This window comes from Podarcis gaigeae (genome assembly GCF_964106915.1).
Source record: "Podarcis gaigeae genome assembly, chromosome: W".
Taxonomy (NCBI): domain Eukaryota; kingdom Metazoa; phylum Chordata; class Lepidosauria; order Squamata; family Lacertidae; genus Podarcis; species Podarcis gaigeae.
This window is the reverse complement of record NC_139695.1, coordinates 5,505,316-5,521,504: the sequence shown is the minus strand read 5'-3', so window position 1 is coordinate 5,521,504 and position 16,189 is coordinate 5,505,316. Positions and strand designations below refer to the sequence as shown.

At 49.5% G+C, this 16,189-nt stretch overlaps 1 protein-coding gene across 1 annotated transcript in view; it reads right to left on the bottom strand.

Moving 5' to 3' along the window:
• The window catches only part of LOC310835955 (uncharacterized protein), a 158,108-nt gene that overhangs the window by 33,998 nt on the left and 107,921 nt on the right, over nt 1-16,189 (bottom strand). The window lies entirely within an intron of this gene.

Here is a 16,189-nt window from a genome sequence, read left to right as displayed (position 1 = left end):
AGAGCGCAAGTGTAAGTGAGAAGAAGTGAAAGGAACTTGCAACATCAGGTCGAGTTGATTTACAGATGATAATAATAATAATAATAATAATAATAATAATAATAATAATAATAATAATAATAATAGTTTTTGCTGTTGTTAGGGCTAGGGATGAGGGTTAGAGATGGGAATACGAGTTATGGATAGGATTATTATTATTATTATTCTGTTGGGAGCCGCCCAGAGTGGCTGGGGAAACCCAGTCAGATGGGTGGTGTATAAATAAATTATTATTATTATTATTTAATAAAAACTTGTTTTTTCCGATTATCTCACGTTTTTTTCCAAGCCTTCCCATCTCTAAACCTGAGATTATTATTAGGGTTAGAGATAGGGGGGGAAAGGTAAAAGGCGGATCTAGACGGATCCTCGTGAATTCATATGATTTTTTTCATTCAAATTAAATAAAACCACCATGATACTGTAGACCATGTCTTACTCTGTAGACAGCATCAAAAAAATCATGCACCCACTATTTCGTGGTGTAGCACCCTGCTTGTGGTTAACGCTTAGCTGGAATGAAATATTCAACGCAGCAATAGAGAAATTAAAATAATAATTTATTTGTCGGACAAATAAATGAGAGGCACAGTGGTATATGGTTACCAAGCTCTGGCCTGCCCTCCTGCCATTATGGCCAGCACTTATATTTCCTCAATCCAGCCCCCTTTCTCCTCCCTTGGCTGCCTCTGTCCAATCAGCCTGGTTGAAATTCCTATTGGCTGTTTACTAGAACCAATCATAAAAGATACACCCATTTCCTATTACCTTTTATGGGAGACAGAGAGCTATATTTTCTTCTATTTATAAATGGCAAACAAGTAGCCATACATCTTACATTAGCCTCGACCAGGCACCTTAATTACCAGATCACCTTTGCCCCCTTCATTCTAAAATAGAGCAGATGGCTAAAGCAGATGTGGGGTATTTTTATCTGAACAGATCTTTTGTTCACCTTTTCACACACAGCATCATCATAAATGAAAGATCTCCTTTTTTGGGAGGTCTTTAAGCAAAGGCCTGACAACCATATGTCAGGAGTGCTCTGATGGTGTTTCCTGCCTGGCAGGGGGCTGGGCTCGATGGCCCCTGTGGTCTCTTCCAACTGTATGATTCTATGAAATAAGAATCTAACATAAGAATCTAACATTTCTTACTTTCTAAATCCTTTGCATAATTACATTTAAGCCAATATATTTCATACATTAACATAAGATAAATAACTTTTTAAAAGGAAAAGACCTTTGCAGAGTAAAAAGTCTCAAGTTTAAAAGGAACAAGGAACAGCTTAAAAAACGGCTCTTTACTCCCCCTCTTGCCAGCCAGATGCTTTGACCTTTTGGCTCTATATCTGATGAGAGGCCAAATGGTATTATTTTCTGTTAAACAATAAACCTTACTATTTACCAACTCTTAATTTAGCAGCTTTTATTACAGCTTAATTATATTCTGTAATATGTAGGGTCAGTGACCTTTGGCTCTCAGCCTTTTTATGACCGCAATAAACCAGAGGGGCCCTCTGCCCAAGAGCTTGCCAGCTGCCTGCTGGTTTCCTGCCTCGAAAGAAACATTTGTGAATTTAAGCTAATTTTTAAGATACAACCTTGATCAAAAAATATAAGCCTTGATCAAGAATACAGGCTTTGATCAGATGCTTCAGTGGGGCCGCAGGGGCGCAAAAACATGGTTAAAAAACACGGATCCTCATGGATCCTCATGATTTTTGCACAAGACCAGCCCAAAGTCACCATCAGATCAAACATCATGGCCAGGGGCACAGCATCCACCACAAAAATCATGGATCCACGGCTTCCTGGCCATACCGTGGCCCATAAACGTGGTTTCGAAGCACGGATCCTCATGCTTTTTGCATTGGGCCAACCCAAACTCACTGTCAAATCACATATCATAGCCAGGGGCACAGCCTACACCACAAAAAACTCGGATCCACGCCTGCCTGGCCATACCGTGGCCAAAAAATGTGGTTTCGAAGCACGGATCCTCATGGATCCTCACGCTATTTGCATTGGGCCAACCCAAACTCACTGTCAAATCACATATCATAGCCAGGGGCACAGCCTACACCATAAAAAACTCGGATCCACGCCTGCCTGGCCATACCGTGGCCCAAAAACGTAGTTCCGAAGCATGGATCCTCATGGATTCTCATGATTTTTGCACAAGACCAGCCCAAAGTCACCATCAGATCAAACATCATGACCAGGGGCACAGCATCCACCACAAAAATCACGGATCCACGGCTTCATTGTGAAACCGTGCCCCCAAAACGTGGTTCCGAACCACACATCCTCATGGATCCTCATGATTTTTGCACTGGATCAGCCCAAAGTCACCATCAGATCAAACATCATGGCCATGGGCACAGCATCCACCACAAAAATCACGGATCCACGGCTTCCTGGCCATACCGTGGCCCAAAAACCTGGTTCCGAACCACGGATCCTCACGCTTTTTGCATTGGGCCAACCCAAACACACTGTCAAATCACACATCATAGCCAGGAGCACAGCCTGCACCACAAAACTCACGGATCCACGACTTCCTGGCAAATCCATGGCCCGAAAACCTGGTTTCGAACCACGGATCCTCATGGATCCTCACGCTTTTTGCATTGAGCTACCCTAAACTCACTGTCAAATCACACATCACGGCCAGGGGCACAGCCTGCACCACAGAAAACTCAGATCCACGGTCATCTGGCAACGGCATGGCCCAAAAACGTGGTTTTGAAGGTCGTATCCTCACGGATCCTAACACTTTTTGCATTGGGCCACCCCCAATTCACTGTCAAATCACACATCATGTCCAGGGGCACAGCCTACACCACAAAAAACTGGGATCCACACCTGCCTGGCCACTCCGTGGCCCAAAAACATGGTTTTGAATCACGGATCCTCATGGATCCTCACACTTTTTGCATTGGGCCAACCCAAAGTCACTGTCAAATCACACATCATGTCCAGGGGCACAGCCTGCACAACAAAAAACTCGGGTTCACGGGTTCCTGGCCATACCGTGGCCCAAAAACGTGGTTTTGATGCATGGATCCTCACGCATTTTCCAGTGGGCCAACCCAAACTCACTGTCAAATCACATTTCATAGCCAGGAGCAGAGCCTGCACCACAAAAATCATGGATCCACGGCTTCCTGGTCATACTGTAGCCCAAAAACGTGGTTTTGAAGCACGTATCCTCAAGGATCCGCACTCTTTTCACACTGGGGCTACCCAAACTCACTGTCAAATCACATATCATAGCCAGGGGCACAGCCTGCACCACAAAAATCATGAGTTGCACTGCAAAGATCACAAAAATGCCCTTACCTGCACTGTTAATGTCACCACTGCAATATTATTATTAGAGCCGATAGGAGAATATATGATTACCGTATTTTTCGCTCTATAGGGCACACTTTTTACCCTCCAAAATTAAGGGGAAATGTGTGTGCGTCCTATAGAGCGAATGCAGGCTCCTTGGCTTCAGAAATAGCAGCACGAAGCCCCCGAAGCGCAGAGGGAGCGCTCCCTCCGCGCTCCAGAGGCTACGTGTTGCTTTCGCTGAAGCCTGGGGAGCGAGAGGGGTCGGTGCGCACCGACCCCTCTCGCTATCCAAGCTTCAGGGATAGCCGCCTGTGATGGGATAATGAGCTGCTTGTGCGTAAAAGCTTGATCCCTCTGGGGTTTGGCTGGTCACCCAAACCTAGGCACTAACGGAGCCCCCAAAGCATGACTCCGTCAGTCGCTGGTAGTATCCGACAGTGGGCGTCTATGGAACTTACTCCAACATAAAAGCTGTTTGACGGACATGCGCCTCCTGGACTCTCTGCGTGACAGCTTCCGGCGAGGGGTGGGGGTTGCTAAAGGGGGTCTTGTTACCTCCTCACTGTTCTCACTAGAAGTATCCCAGAGCCTCTCCCCCGATTCCCTTTCCGCTGGAACTCCTGCTCTCCCCCTACTGGTTCCTTCTTCTGCTGTAGAGTCTCTCCTATTCTCCTGGAGCCTCTCCACCACCTGTCCCTCCGATGGCAGTTCCCTGACATCCACCTCCCCCCCAGGGCCCCCTTCACCCCCCCCGCCTCCTCTCCCACTGGCGGTGAGGGCGGAAAGCCCCGGAAGGAACTCTCCTCGTCGTCCGAGGATTCAAACACTTCTAACCACGGCGTACCGTCTCTCTCCTCGTCTTCCTCTTCTTCGTCGGAGTCGGCTTCCTCACCCACCCCTGACTCTGGGAACCCTTCAAACTCCCCTTCCTCATCGGTGGTCCCAAAGTGTTCCCTTCTAAATCGTGCCACGGGTTGCGGTTTTTTTGGGAAACGCTGATGAAATGTTTCTATTAAAACCTCGTCCTTGACTAACTCTGCTGGTACCCAAGTGTTTTCCGACTCAACTTCCCCCTCCCATTCTACCAGATATTCCACCTGATTCCCCTTCCACCTGGAATCAATGATTCCTGCCACGTTCATGTCGCGTTCTCTCTCTTCTATCACGGGCGTTTGGGTGACCTCTCTCTCACGCTCCCCCCACTCACGTCCCTCTCGGTACGGCGACAGTAATGACCTGTGAAATACTGGGTGCAATTTCATGTGACTGGGCAGTCTGAGTTTGAATGTTACTGGGTTGACCTGCTGTATGACCTCAAAGGGTCCCAATCTTTTGGGTCTCAATTTCTTACTCCCTCCCTTGAACGGTAGTCCTTGGGTGGATAGCCACACCCGGTTTCCCACCCTTATTGTTTCACCTTCCCTCCTATTTCTGTCTGCTTGTTTCTTATATTCTTCCTTGGCTTTCTCTAAGTTAAGTTGAAGCTGACGGTGGATCGCTTCCATCTCTTCAAAAAAGTGTTCCGCCGCCGGCACGCTCCACCTCTCCCCTCCTTCTCCTGGAAATGCCCGGGGATGACACCCATAATTTGCCAGAAAAGGACTCATCCCTGTGGACACGTTCTCCGCGTTGTTGTAGGCAAATTCTGCCAGAGGTAACTTATCTACCCAATCATTTTCTCTGTCTTTTACATAACACCTCAGGTATTGTTGTAAAATCCCGTTTGCCCTTTCCGCTTGCCCATTTGTTTCTGGGTGCCGGGCAGTTGAGAAATTGAGTTCCACGTGCAGTAAGCTCATAAGTTTCCTCCAGAACCTGGAAGTAAACTGTTTCCCTCTGTCGCTGACCACCCTCAAGGGGGCGCCATGCAACCTGAAAATATGCTCTACAAATAACTTGGCGGTTTCCTCCGCGGTGACCGCATGGGAACAGGCTATAAAATGACACATCTTAGTTAATAGATCTACCACCACCATGACAGCTGTTTTGCCCTTGGATTTTGGCAGGTCCGTCATAAAATTTATGGATACTGCCTCCCATGGCCTTTCTGGTGTGGGTAAGGGTTGTAATAGCCCCGCTGGCGCCACCCTCTCCCCTTTCGCTCGCTGGCACCTGTCGCAACCCCTGACATATTCCCGTACGTCCTCCCTCACCTTGGGCCACCAAAACTCTCTGGTAACCAACCACATGGTTTTGTGCTGTCCAAAATGCCCCGCTGTGGGGCTGTCATGCAACTGCTTGAGTACTCTGCCCCTCAGTTCCCCATCTGGTATGTACAGTGCCCCTTTGTAATACAACGCCCCGTTCTTTTCTTCAAACCCCCCTGTGTTCTCCTCTGTCCTCCTGAGTTCTCTGAATTTCTCTTGGGCGTATTCATCGTTCTCAGTACCCTCTATCAGTTCCCTCTGCCCCACCAATGCCGCCCCACACACCCAGCGGTCTTCAGGGATTACATGCCTTGCCTCAGGCGCTCCCTCCCCCTCTAAGTACTCAGGTTTCCTGGAGAGAGCGTCCGCCCTCACGTTCTCGGAGCCTGGCACGTAACGAATCTCAAAGTGGAATTTGGAGAACTCCTGGGCCCATCTCACTTGTCTCTGGTTCAGCACCCGTGCTGTTCTCCAGTATTCCAGATTTTTGTGGTCAGTTCGGACTTGAACCTTGTGCTGCGCCCCAATCAGCAAGTGGCGCCATCTCCGGAGTGCTTCATGAATGGCGAGCAGTTCTCGGTCGTATACTGTGTAGTTCCTCTCGGATTTGTTCAACTTCCGCGAGAAGAACGCACACGGTCTCCATTCGGACGTATCTTTTCCCGGCTGGAGAAGCACGGCCCCCACCGCTCGGTCTGACGCGTCAGTCTCCACCCTCATTGGTTGTTGTAGATCTACGTGCAAAAGTTGCTCTTCCGACGCAAACGCCTGCTTTAAGTGTTCGAACGCCCGCTGCGCTTCTTCCGTCCAAACAAATTTTTTCTTGCTGCTAAGACAATCCGTGATGGGCGCTGTTAAATGGGCAAAGTTTTTGATGAACTTCCTATAGAAGTTTCCGAAGCCCAGGAATCTTTGCACGTCCTTCTTGGTCTTTGGTGTTTTCCATTCCAGTACCGCTTGAACCTTGCTGGGATCCATGGCCAATCCCTTGTCAGACAACCGGTACCCCAGGAATTCCACCTCCCTGGTATGAAACTGACACTTCTCCAGTTTCACCCACAGCCGATTTTCTCGCAGTTTGCTCAGTACTTCTCTTACATCTCGCACATGCTGCTCCTCATTCTCTGAGTATACCAGGACGTCATCTAAGAACGCTACGCAGTTCTTGTAGAGCAATGGCCCCAGGACGTGATTCATGAACGATTGAAAACAGGCCGAGCCCGCCTGTAGACCGAAGGGCATAACGAGGTACTCAAAGGCCCCCAAGGGGGTGAACATAGTGGTTTTCCACTCATCCCCCTTTCTCACACGTATCAAGTTATATGCCCCTCTAAGGTCCAGCTTGGTAAAAAATTTCCCTTTTCTCACACGTGTCAGAATGTCATCAATTCTAGGCATAGGGAACGTCACTGGTTCTGACACTGCATTTAGGCCCCTGAAATCACACACAAGCCTGGGTTTACCCGTGTGTTTTTTGTCCACAAAGAACACTGGGCTGCCCCCCACCACTCGTGACTCTCTGATGAAACCTCGCTTGAGGTTCTTGTCAATGAACTCCCTTAACTCCTGCATCTCACTGTCTGACATTGCATACAGCTTGCCCACTGGCAATTGTGCTCCTGGGAGTAAGTTAATTTGACAGTCAAAGGGTCTGTGCGGGGGCAGTTTATCTGCTTCCTTTTCGCTAAAGACGTCAATCAAGTCAGCGTATTGTGGTGGCACCTTCCCCTTGTCCATCACTTCCATCCCTGCTAGAGTGGCCCTGGCCCCTGCCTGAGCCTCTCCCTCCTTGCAGTGTTCTAGGCAATGTGCTGATCCAAAGGAAACCACTCTCTGATGCCAGCCTACTAGCGGATCGTGTAGTGCCAGCCAGCTCATTCCCAAAATAATAGGAGCTCCTCCCAAGGTGGCTACGTTAAACGCTATCAGTTCTGTGTGTCTTGCCACCCTCGTTATCATTGGTACAGTCTGTTGGCTCACTTCTCCTCCCAACAGTTCCCTCCCATCAATCGTGGTAACCTGCAAAGGCTTACTTAATGGGATAGTCTGTATCTGGTGTTCAGCTGCAAACTCCTTACTCATGAAATTACAGGAACTACCTGAATCCAATAGCGCTTTTATCTTTAGTGGGTGTCCGTTTGCCAGTTCCAGCAACACCTCTATCACAAGCGCTGGTCTTGGGGGTTCCGGCGTGGGCACATTCACTACTCCCTGGCCTGGCTGCTGCGCCCTGATGTTGGCAGCCAGGCGTTGGCTTTTACTTGCTCCGTGATTTCTTCTTCCTCCTTTCCCCCAACAGTTCCCGCCATCCCTTGCCATTTCTTCCTTTGCGGACAGACTCTGGCAAAGTGACCTGGCTGTTGGCAGAGATAACATCTCTTGGCGCTCTTTCCCTCCTTCTTCCGCCCCTCACTGGTGTTTGAAACTGCGCGCGCGCACGCTGTTCCAAGTTCCATCGGCTCTGCTGGCGGGAAAGGCTGCTCCGGAATCTCCGGAATGCGGAAGTCCTTCCAACGTTCCCCCTTTCCTTCCCGCTTTTCCAAAGCTCTGGCTTCCTGGCGCGCTCCTATGGACAGCGCAGATTTAGTCAGCTGGTCCATAGACTCCGCCCTAGGCGCCCGGGAAAGTTCATCTTTCACTGCCGGAGAGAGCCCTTCTTCAAACAGCATTTGAATAGGTTCACTCGCAAGGTCCCACCCCAGTCTATGAATCAGCATGGTGAACTCAGTCCAGTACTCATGTACAGATCGGCTCCCCTGTTTACACGCCATTAACTGCCTGCGCACCACCCCTTGCTCAATCTCGCTGGAAAACATCAAGTCCATGGCGCGAAAAAATTTCGTTGTGTCCTTTAAGATTTCATTATTGGCTGCCATCAGGGGCCTAATCCAGTCCCTCGCCCCTCCCTCTAGATGGCCAATCACGTACGCCACTCTAGAGTTCTCATCGGGGAAGTCATCAAACAGTAGATTGAGAGCATATTGCATCTCTGTCCTAAAGGCTTGATAGTTCCTGGGATCCCCCCCAAATTTCTGCACCAATCCAGGCACCTTTCTGGCAAGTGGGGTGGTTTTTCCCTTATCCGCATCTTGAGCCCTCCTCTCCTCGAGCCTCGCCGTTTGCAGCGCGAGCTGGACCTCCAACGCCCTGTACCTTTCTTCCAGGCTTGGACCTGCTCCAGCTCCAGCTCCTCCGGTTCCGGCTGGTTCGCTCATGATGCCCTCTGCTTGCACAAGCTGCTTTCAAAGACTGTCGGATTGCTGTGATGGGATAATGAGCTGCTTGTGCGTAAAAGCTTGATCCCTCTGGGGTTTGGCTGGTCACCCAAACCTAGGCACTAACGGAGCCCCCAAAGCATGACTCCGTCAGTCGCTGGTAGTATCCGACAGTGGGCGTCTACGGAACTTACTCCAACATAAAAGTTGTTTGACGGACATGCGCCTCCTGGACTCTCTGCGTGACAGCTTCCGGCGAGGGGTGGGGGTTGCTAAAGGGGGTCTTGTTACCTCCTCACTGTTCTCACTAGAAGTATCCCAGAGCCTCTCCCCCGATTCCCTTTCCGCTGGAACTCCTGCTCTCCCCCTACTGGTTCCTTCTTCTGCTGTAGAGTCTCTCCTATTCTCCTGGAGCCTCTCCACCACCTGTCCCTCCGATGGCAGTTCCCTGACAACTGCCTTCACTGGTTCTGAGTTGAAAGAGAGGTAGAGCTGGGTATCATCCGCATATTGATGGACACCAAGCCCAAACCCCCTGATGATCTCTCCCAGCAGCTTCATGTAGATGTTAAAAAGCATGGAGGGGAGGACGGGAACCTGAGGCACCCCACAAGTAAGTCTGAACACTCATCCCCCACCACCACTTTCTGGACACGGCCCAGGAGGAAGGAGCAGAACCACTGTATAACAGTGCCCTCAGCTCCCAGCTCCTCTAGACGGTCCAGAAGGATGTTATGATCGATTGTATCAAAAGCCGCTGAGAGATCCAGCAGAACTAGGAAACAGCTCTCACCTTTGTCCCTAGCCCACCAGAGATCATCAACCAGCGTGACCAAGGCAGTTTCAGTCCCATGATGAGACCTGAATCCCAACTGGAAGGGATCCAAATGGTCTGCATCCTCCAGGCATGCCTGGAGTTGTTCAGCAACCACCCGCTCAATCACCTTGCCCAAGAATGGAAGATTTGAGACTGAGCGATAGTTGGCCATACTGGCCGGGTCTAAAGATGTTTTTTTTAAGAAGCGGTTTAATGACCGCCTCTTTCAGCAGGTCTGGGAATGCCCCCTCACAGAGGGAAGCATTCACCACCCCGCAGAGCCCATCGCCCAGCCCTTCCCGGCTTGCTTTTATTAGCCAGGATGGGCAAGGATCAAGGAGACAGGTGGTTGGTTTCACGCATCCAAGCAACCTGTCCACATTCTCGGGGGTAACGGATTAAAATTGATTCCATGCAACTTGACCAGACAGGGCTCTAGCACTCTCCCGTCCCGACCCTGCTACCTCCTTCCGAATATTAGCAACTTTATCTGCATAAAAATTTGAAAAATCGTTGCAGGAGATCTTGGGGTCTTTACAAGGCCCCAGTGGTAAAGGTGGTTCCGTTAAATTGCAAACCACCTGAAAGAGTCTCCTGCTACTATTTTCTGCAGATGTAATAGAGGCGGTGAAGAAAGTCTTCTTCGCCGTCGCAATTGCCACTTTGTAGGCTCGACACTGAGCTCTAACCTGTGTCCGGTCCAATTCAGAATGAGTTTTCTGCCACCGGCGCTCTAGCCTTCTCAGCGATTGTTTCCTCACCCTCATCTCCAAAGAAAACCACGGGGCTGTCCAGGCTCCATGCAGTCTGAGAGGGCGCTTCGGAGCCAGACAGTCGATAGCCCTGGTTAACTCCGCATTCCAGTGGACCACCAGGGAATCAGCTGAGAGGCCATCAACATGGGATAAAGCATCCCCTACCACTCTCTGGAAACCATTTGGATCCATTAAGTGGCGGGGGCGGACCATCCGCATTGGTCCCACCTCCCTGCAGAGGAGAAGGGTCATGGAGAAGTCCAGTTGCACCAGGAAGTGATCTGACCATGACACTTCTTTGTTTCACTGCAACCCCCCCCCCCCCGTCCACATGACCTGGGTTGCTGTGTGTAAGAGAAACCTGGTGGACAAGCAGCAGCTAGGACAGGACCATCTGCTTCATCCAACCAAGTCTCTGTTACACATGCCAGGTCAAGTTCTCCATCCACGATCAAGTCATGGATGGCAGTGGTCTTATGAATCATTCACCTAGTATTGCACAGCAACACCTTCAGGTCATGTGGGTTTCCCTTGTTGAGCGCAAATATAACATTGAATCACAATCGTACAAAATAACTCAGCAAGCTGACATTTATCAAGAGTTAATCAAAGGTTAGTGTACTAAATATTATTTCCAATTCTAGGTAGTTTGCTATTGGAGAAATACCATATATGATTATAAAAATCTAAAGCAAGAATTATTTTAAAATATGATTTCATTTCTAGATCAGACAGACAAGATTTCTTCTACTATATATTTCTTTCTTTATCATATACACACAAAGCTTCTGTTTTTAAACAGGAAATATTTTTGTAACTAAGGTCTATTATACAAATCCTTACAGATGTTCATTTTGTTACAGTTCTGTTAAGTTGTATACAAATTATAAAGATGAGTCAATTATTTACTAAATTCGTGAGTTTTGCCATTACTGCATATTCTGATAGTTTCTCTTTCCATGCATCTATTTCAGGACATATATCAGATTTCCGTATGTTGGCCAACACCACTCTGATTGCTGTGGTCATATAACTAAATAGTTCCACTGACGATTTCACAATACAGTAGCTGAAAGAGTCATTCCCAACGGCATAGTTTTGGGGTCCAATGCAAATTTAGGGTTTTTTTTTTACATTTCTTCATTTCGAAATGAACTTTCCTCCAAAACTTTTTGGTCTTTTCACAGGTCCACCATGAATGGAAGAAGATTCCTTAAGGTCTATCACATTTCCAGCAATGTCCATTCATTGCATTATTCATCTTCTGTATAATTTTCAGTTATATACCATTGAAAGAACATTTTTGTACAGTCTTACCTCATGTTACGGCCGCTTCAGGTTACGTGTTTTTGGGTTGCGGACCGCAGGAATCCTGGAAGTACCGGAACGGGTTACTTCCGGGTTTCGCCACTTTCATATGCGCAGAAGCGCCAAATTGCACCGGTGCCTGTGCAGGCGTGGCACTTCAGGATGCGAACGCTGTGGGTTGCGGACGTGCCTCAGTCACGGGTTATGTCTGCAACCCGAGGTTCCACTGTACCAATTTTGTTTTAGGGCTTAACTTGCAGTAAATTTTATTCCTTTATTCATAATTGTTCTCATTGTTCCACTGTGAACTGCTCTTAAAATTTTTGCATCCATTTTGTCATATAAGGTTTTTCTTGTTCAGGCTTGGTGTCATATTTGAGTAATAGTTTATAAATTTTACCCAAAAGGTAGAACTCTGTTATGATGGACTCAAATTCTGTCTTTTCATTGATTTAAATGTTTGCCATACAGTCTTTCTTGAATCTGTATATTAGTTGACAGTATGTAAGCAGTTTCATATTTTTTCTCCTCTTTAATGCTTTGGCATGTATTTGATCTGTTCTTGAAGATGAACCATATCTTGGTACAATATATACCGTATTTTTCGCTCTATAGGACGCACCGGACCATAGGACGCACTGAACCATAGGAGGGGGAGAAGGGGGGGGGAATTCTCCCCCTATCCTCTCAGCACCTCTCCAGCGAAGCAAAGCCTGGAGAGCAAGAGGGATCGGTGTGCACCGACCCCTCTCGTTCTCCAGGCTTCAGTCGGCTATCCGCAAGCCTTCAGAGCGCAGCGGGAACTTGCGCTGCGCTCCAAAGGCTTCAGGCGGTGTCAGGGAACTGCCATCGGAGGGACAGGTGGTGGAGAGGCTCCAGGAGAATAGGAGAGACTCTACAGCAGAAGAAGGAACCAGTAGGGGGAGAGCAGGAGTTCCAGCGGAAAGGGAATCGGGGGAGAGGCTCTGGGATACTTCTAGTGAGAACAGTGAGGAGGTAACAAGACCCCCTTTAGCAACCCCCACCCCTCGCCGGAAGCTGTCACGCAGAGAGTCCAGGAGGCGCATGTCCGTCAAACAGCTTTTATGTTGGAGTAAGTTCCGTAGACACCCACTGTCGGATACTACCAGCGACTGACGGAGTCATGCTTTGGGGGCTCCGTTAGTGCCTAGGTTTGGGTGACCAGCCAAACCCCAGAGGGATCAAGCTTTTACGCACAAGCAGCTCATTATCCCATCACAGCAATCCGACAGTCTTTGAAAGCAGCTTGTGCAAGCAGAGGGCATCATGAGCGAACCAGCCGGAACCGGAGGAGCTGGAGCTGGAGCAGGTCCAAGCCTGGAAGAAAGGTACAGGGCGTTGGAGGTCCAGCTCGTGCTGCAAACGGCGAGGCTCGAGGAGAGGAGGGCTCAAGATGCGGATAAGGGAAAAACCACCCCACTTGCCAGAAAGGTGCCTGGATTGGTGCAGAAATTTGGGGGGGATCCCAGGAACTATCAAGCCTTTAGGACAGAGATGCAATATGCTCTCAATCTACTGTTTGATGACTTCCCCGATGAGAACTCTAGAGTGGCGTACGTGATTGGCCATCTAGAGGGAGGGGCGAGGGACTGGATTAGGCCCCTGATGGCAGCCAATAATGAAATCTTAAAGGACACAACGAAATTTTTTCGCGCCATGGACTTGATGTTTTCCAGCGAGATTGAGCAAGGGGTGGTGCGCAGGCAGTTAATGGCGTGTAAACAGGGGAGCCGATCTGTACGTGAGTACTGGACTGAGTTCACCATGCTGATTCATAGACTGGGGTGGGACCTTGCGAGTGAACCTATTCAAATGCTGTTTGAAGAAGGGCTCTCTCCGGCAGTGAAAGATGAACTTTCCCGGGCGCCTAGGGCGGAGTCTATGGACCAGCTGACTAAATCTGCGCTGTCCATAGGAGCGCGCCAGGAAGCCAGAGCTTTGGAAAAGCGGGAAGGAAAGGGGGAACGTTGGAAGGACTTCCGCATTCCGGAGATTCCGGAGCAGCCTTTCCCGCCAGCAGAGCCGATGGAACTTGGAACAGCGTGCGCGCGCGCAGTTTCAAACACCAGTGAGGGGCGGAAGAAGGAGGGAAAGAGCGCCAAGAGATGTTATCTCTGCCAACAGCCAGGTCACTTTGCCAGAGTCTGTCCGCAAAGGAAGGAATGGCAAGGGATGGCGGGAACTGTTGGGGGAAAGGAGGAAGAAGAAATCACGGAGCAAGTAAAAGCCAACGCCTGGCTGCCAACATCAGGGCGCAGCAGCCAGGCCAGGGAGTAGTGAATGTGCCCACGCCGGAACCCCCAAGACCAGCGCTTGTGATAGAGGTGTTGCTGGAACTGGCAAACGGACACCCACTAAAGATAAAAGCGCTATTGGATTCAGGTAGTTCCTGTAATTTCATGAGTAAGGAGTTTGCAGCTGAACACCAGATACAGACTATCCCATTAAGTAAGCCTTTGCAGGTTACCACGATTGATGGGAGGGAACTGTTGGGAGGAGAAGTGAGCCAACAGACTGTACCAATGATAACGAGGGTGGCAAGACACACAGAACTGATAGCGTTTAACGTAGCCACCTTGGGAGGAGCTCCTATTATTTTGGGAATGAGCTGGCTGGCACTACACGATCCGCTAGTAGGCTGGCATCAGAGAGTGGTTTCCTTTGGATCAGCACATTGCCTAGAACACTGCAAGGAGGGAGAGGCTCAGGCAGGGGCCAGGGCCACTCTAGCAGGGATGGAAGTGATGGACAAGGGGAAGGTGCCACCACAATACGCTGACTTGATTGACGTCTTTAGCGAAAAGGAAGCAGATAAACTGCCCCCGCACAGACCCTTTGACTGTCAAATTAACTTACTCCCAGGAGCACAATTGCCAGTGGGCAAGCTGTATGCAATGTCAGACAGTGAGATGCAGGAGTTAAGGGAGTTCATTGACAAGAACCTCAAGCGAGGTTTCATCAGAGAGTCACGAGTGGTGGGGGGCAGCCCAGTGTTCTTTGTGGACAAAAAACACACGGGTAAACCCAGGCTTGTGTGTGATTTCAGGGGCCTAAATGCAGTGTCAGAACCAGTGACGTTCCCTATGCCTAGAATTGATGACATTCTGACACGTGTGAGAAAAGGGAAATTTTTTACCAAGCTGGACCTTAGAGGGGCATATAACTTGATACGTGTGAGAAAGGGGGATGAGTGGAAAACCACTATGTTCACCCCCTTGGGGGCCTTTGAGTACCTCGTTATGCCCTTCGGTCTACAGGCGGGCTCGGCCTGTTTTCAATCGTTCATGAATCACGTCCTGGGGCCATTGCTCTACAAGAACTGCGTAGCGTTCTTAGATGACGTCCTGGTATACTCAGAGAATGAGGAGCAGCATGTGCGAGATGTAAGAGAAGTACTGAGCAAACTGCGAGAAAATCGGCTGTGGGTGAAACTGGAGAAGTGTCAGTTTCATACCAGGGAGGTGGAATTCCTGGGGTACCGGTTGTCTGACAAGGGATTGGCCATGGATCCCAGCAAGGTTCAAGCGGTACTGGAATGGAAAACACCAAAGACCAAGAAGGACGTGCAAAGATTCCTGGGCTTCGGAAACTTCTATAGGAAGTTCATCAAAAACTTTGCCCATTTAACAGCGCCCATCACGGATTGTCTTAGCAGCAAGAAAAAATTTGTTTGGACGGAAGAAGCGCAGCGGGCGTTCGAACACTTAAAGCAGGCGTTTGCGTCGGAAGAGCAACTTTTGCACGTAGATCTACAACAACCAATGAGGGTGGAGACTGACGCGTCAGACCGAGCGGTGGGGGCCGTGCTTCTCCAGCCGGGAAAAGATACGTCCGAATGGAGACCGTGTGCGTTCTTCTCGCGGAAGTTGAACAAATCCGAGAGGAACTACACAGTATACGACCGAGAACTGCTCGCCATTCATGAAGCACTCCGGAGATGGCGCCACTTGCTGATTGGGGCGCAGCACAAGGTTCAAGTCCGAACTGACCACAAAAATCTGGAATACTGGAGAACAGCACGGGTGCTGAACCAGAGACAAGTGAGATGGGCCCAGGAGTTCTCCAAATTCCACTTTGAGATTCGTTACGTGCCAGGCTCCGAGAACGTGAGGGCGGACGCTCTCTCCAGGAAACCTGAGTACTTAGAGGGGGAGGGAGCGCCTGAGGCAAGGCATGTAATCCCTGAAGACCGCTGGGTGTGTGGGGCGGCATTGGTGGGGCAGAGGGAACTGATAGAGGGTACTGAGAACGATGAATACGCCCAAGAGAAATTCAGAGAACTCAGGAGGACAGAGGAGAACACAGGGGGGTTTGAAGAAAAGAACGGGGCGTTGTATTACAAAGGGGCACTGTACATACCAGATGGGGAACTGAGGGGCAGAGTACTCAAGCAGTTGCATGACAGCCCCACAGCGGGGCATTTTGGACAGCACAAAACCATGTGGTTGGTTACCAGAGAGTTTTGGTGGCCCAAGGTGAGGGAGGACGTACGGGAATATGTCAGGGGTTGCGACAGGTGCCAGCGAGCGAAAGGGGAGAGGGTGGC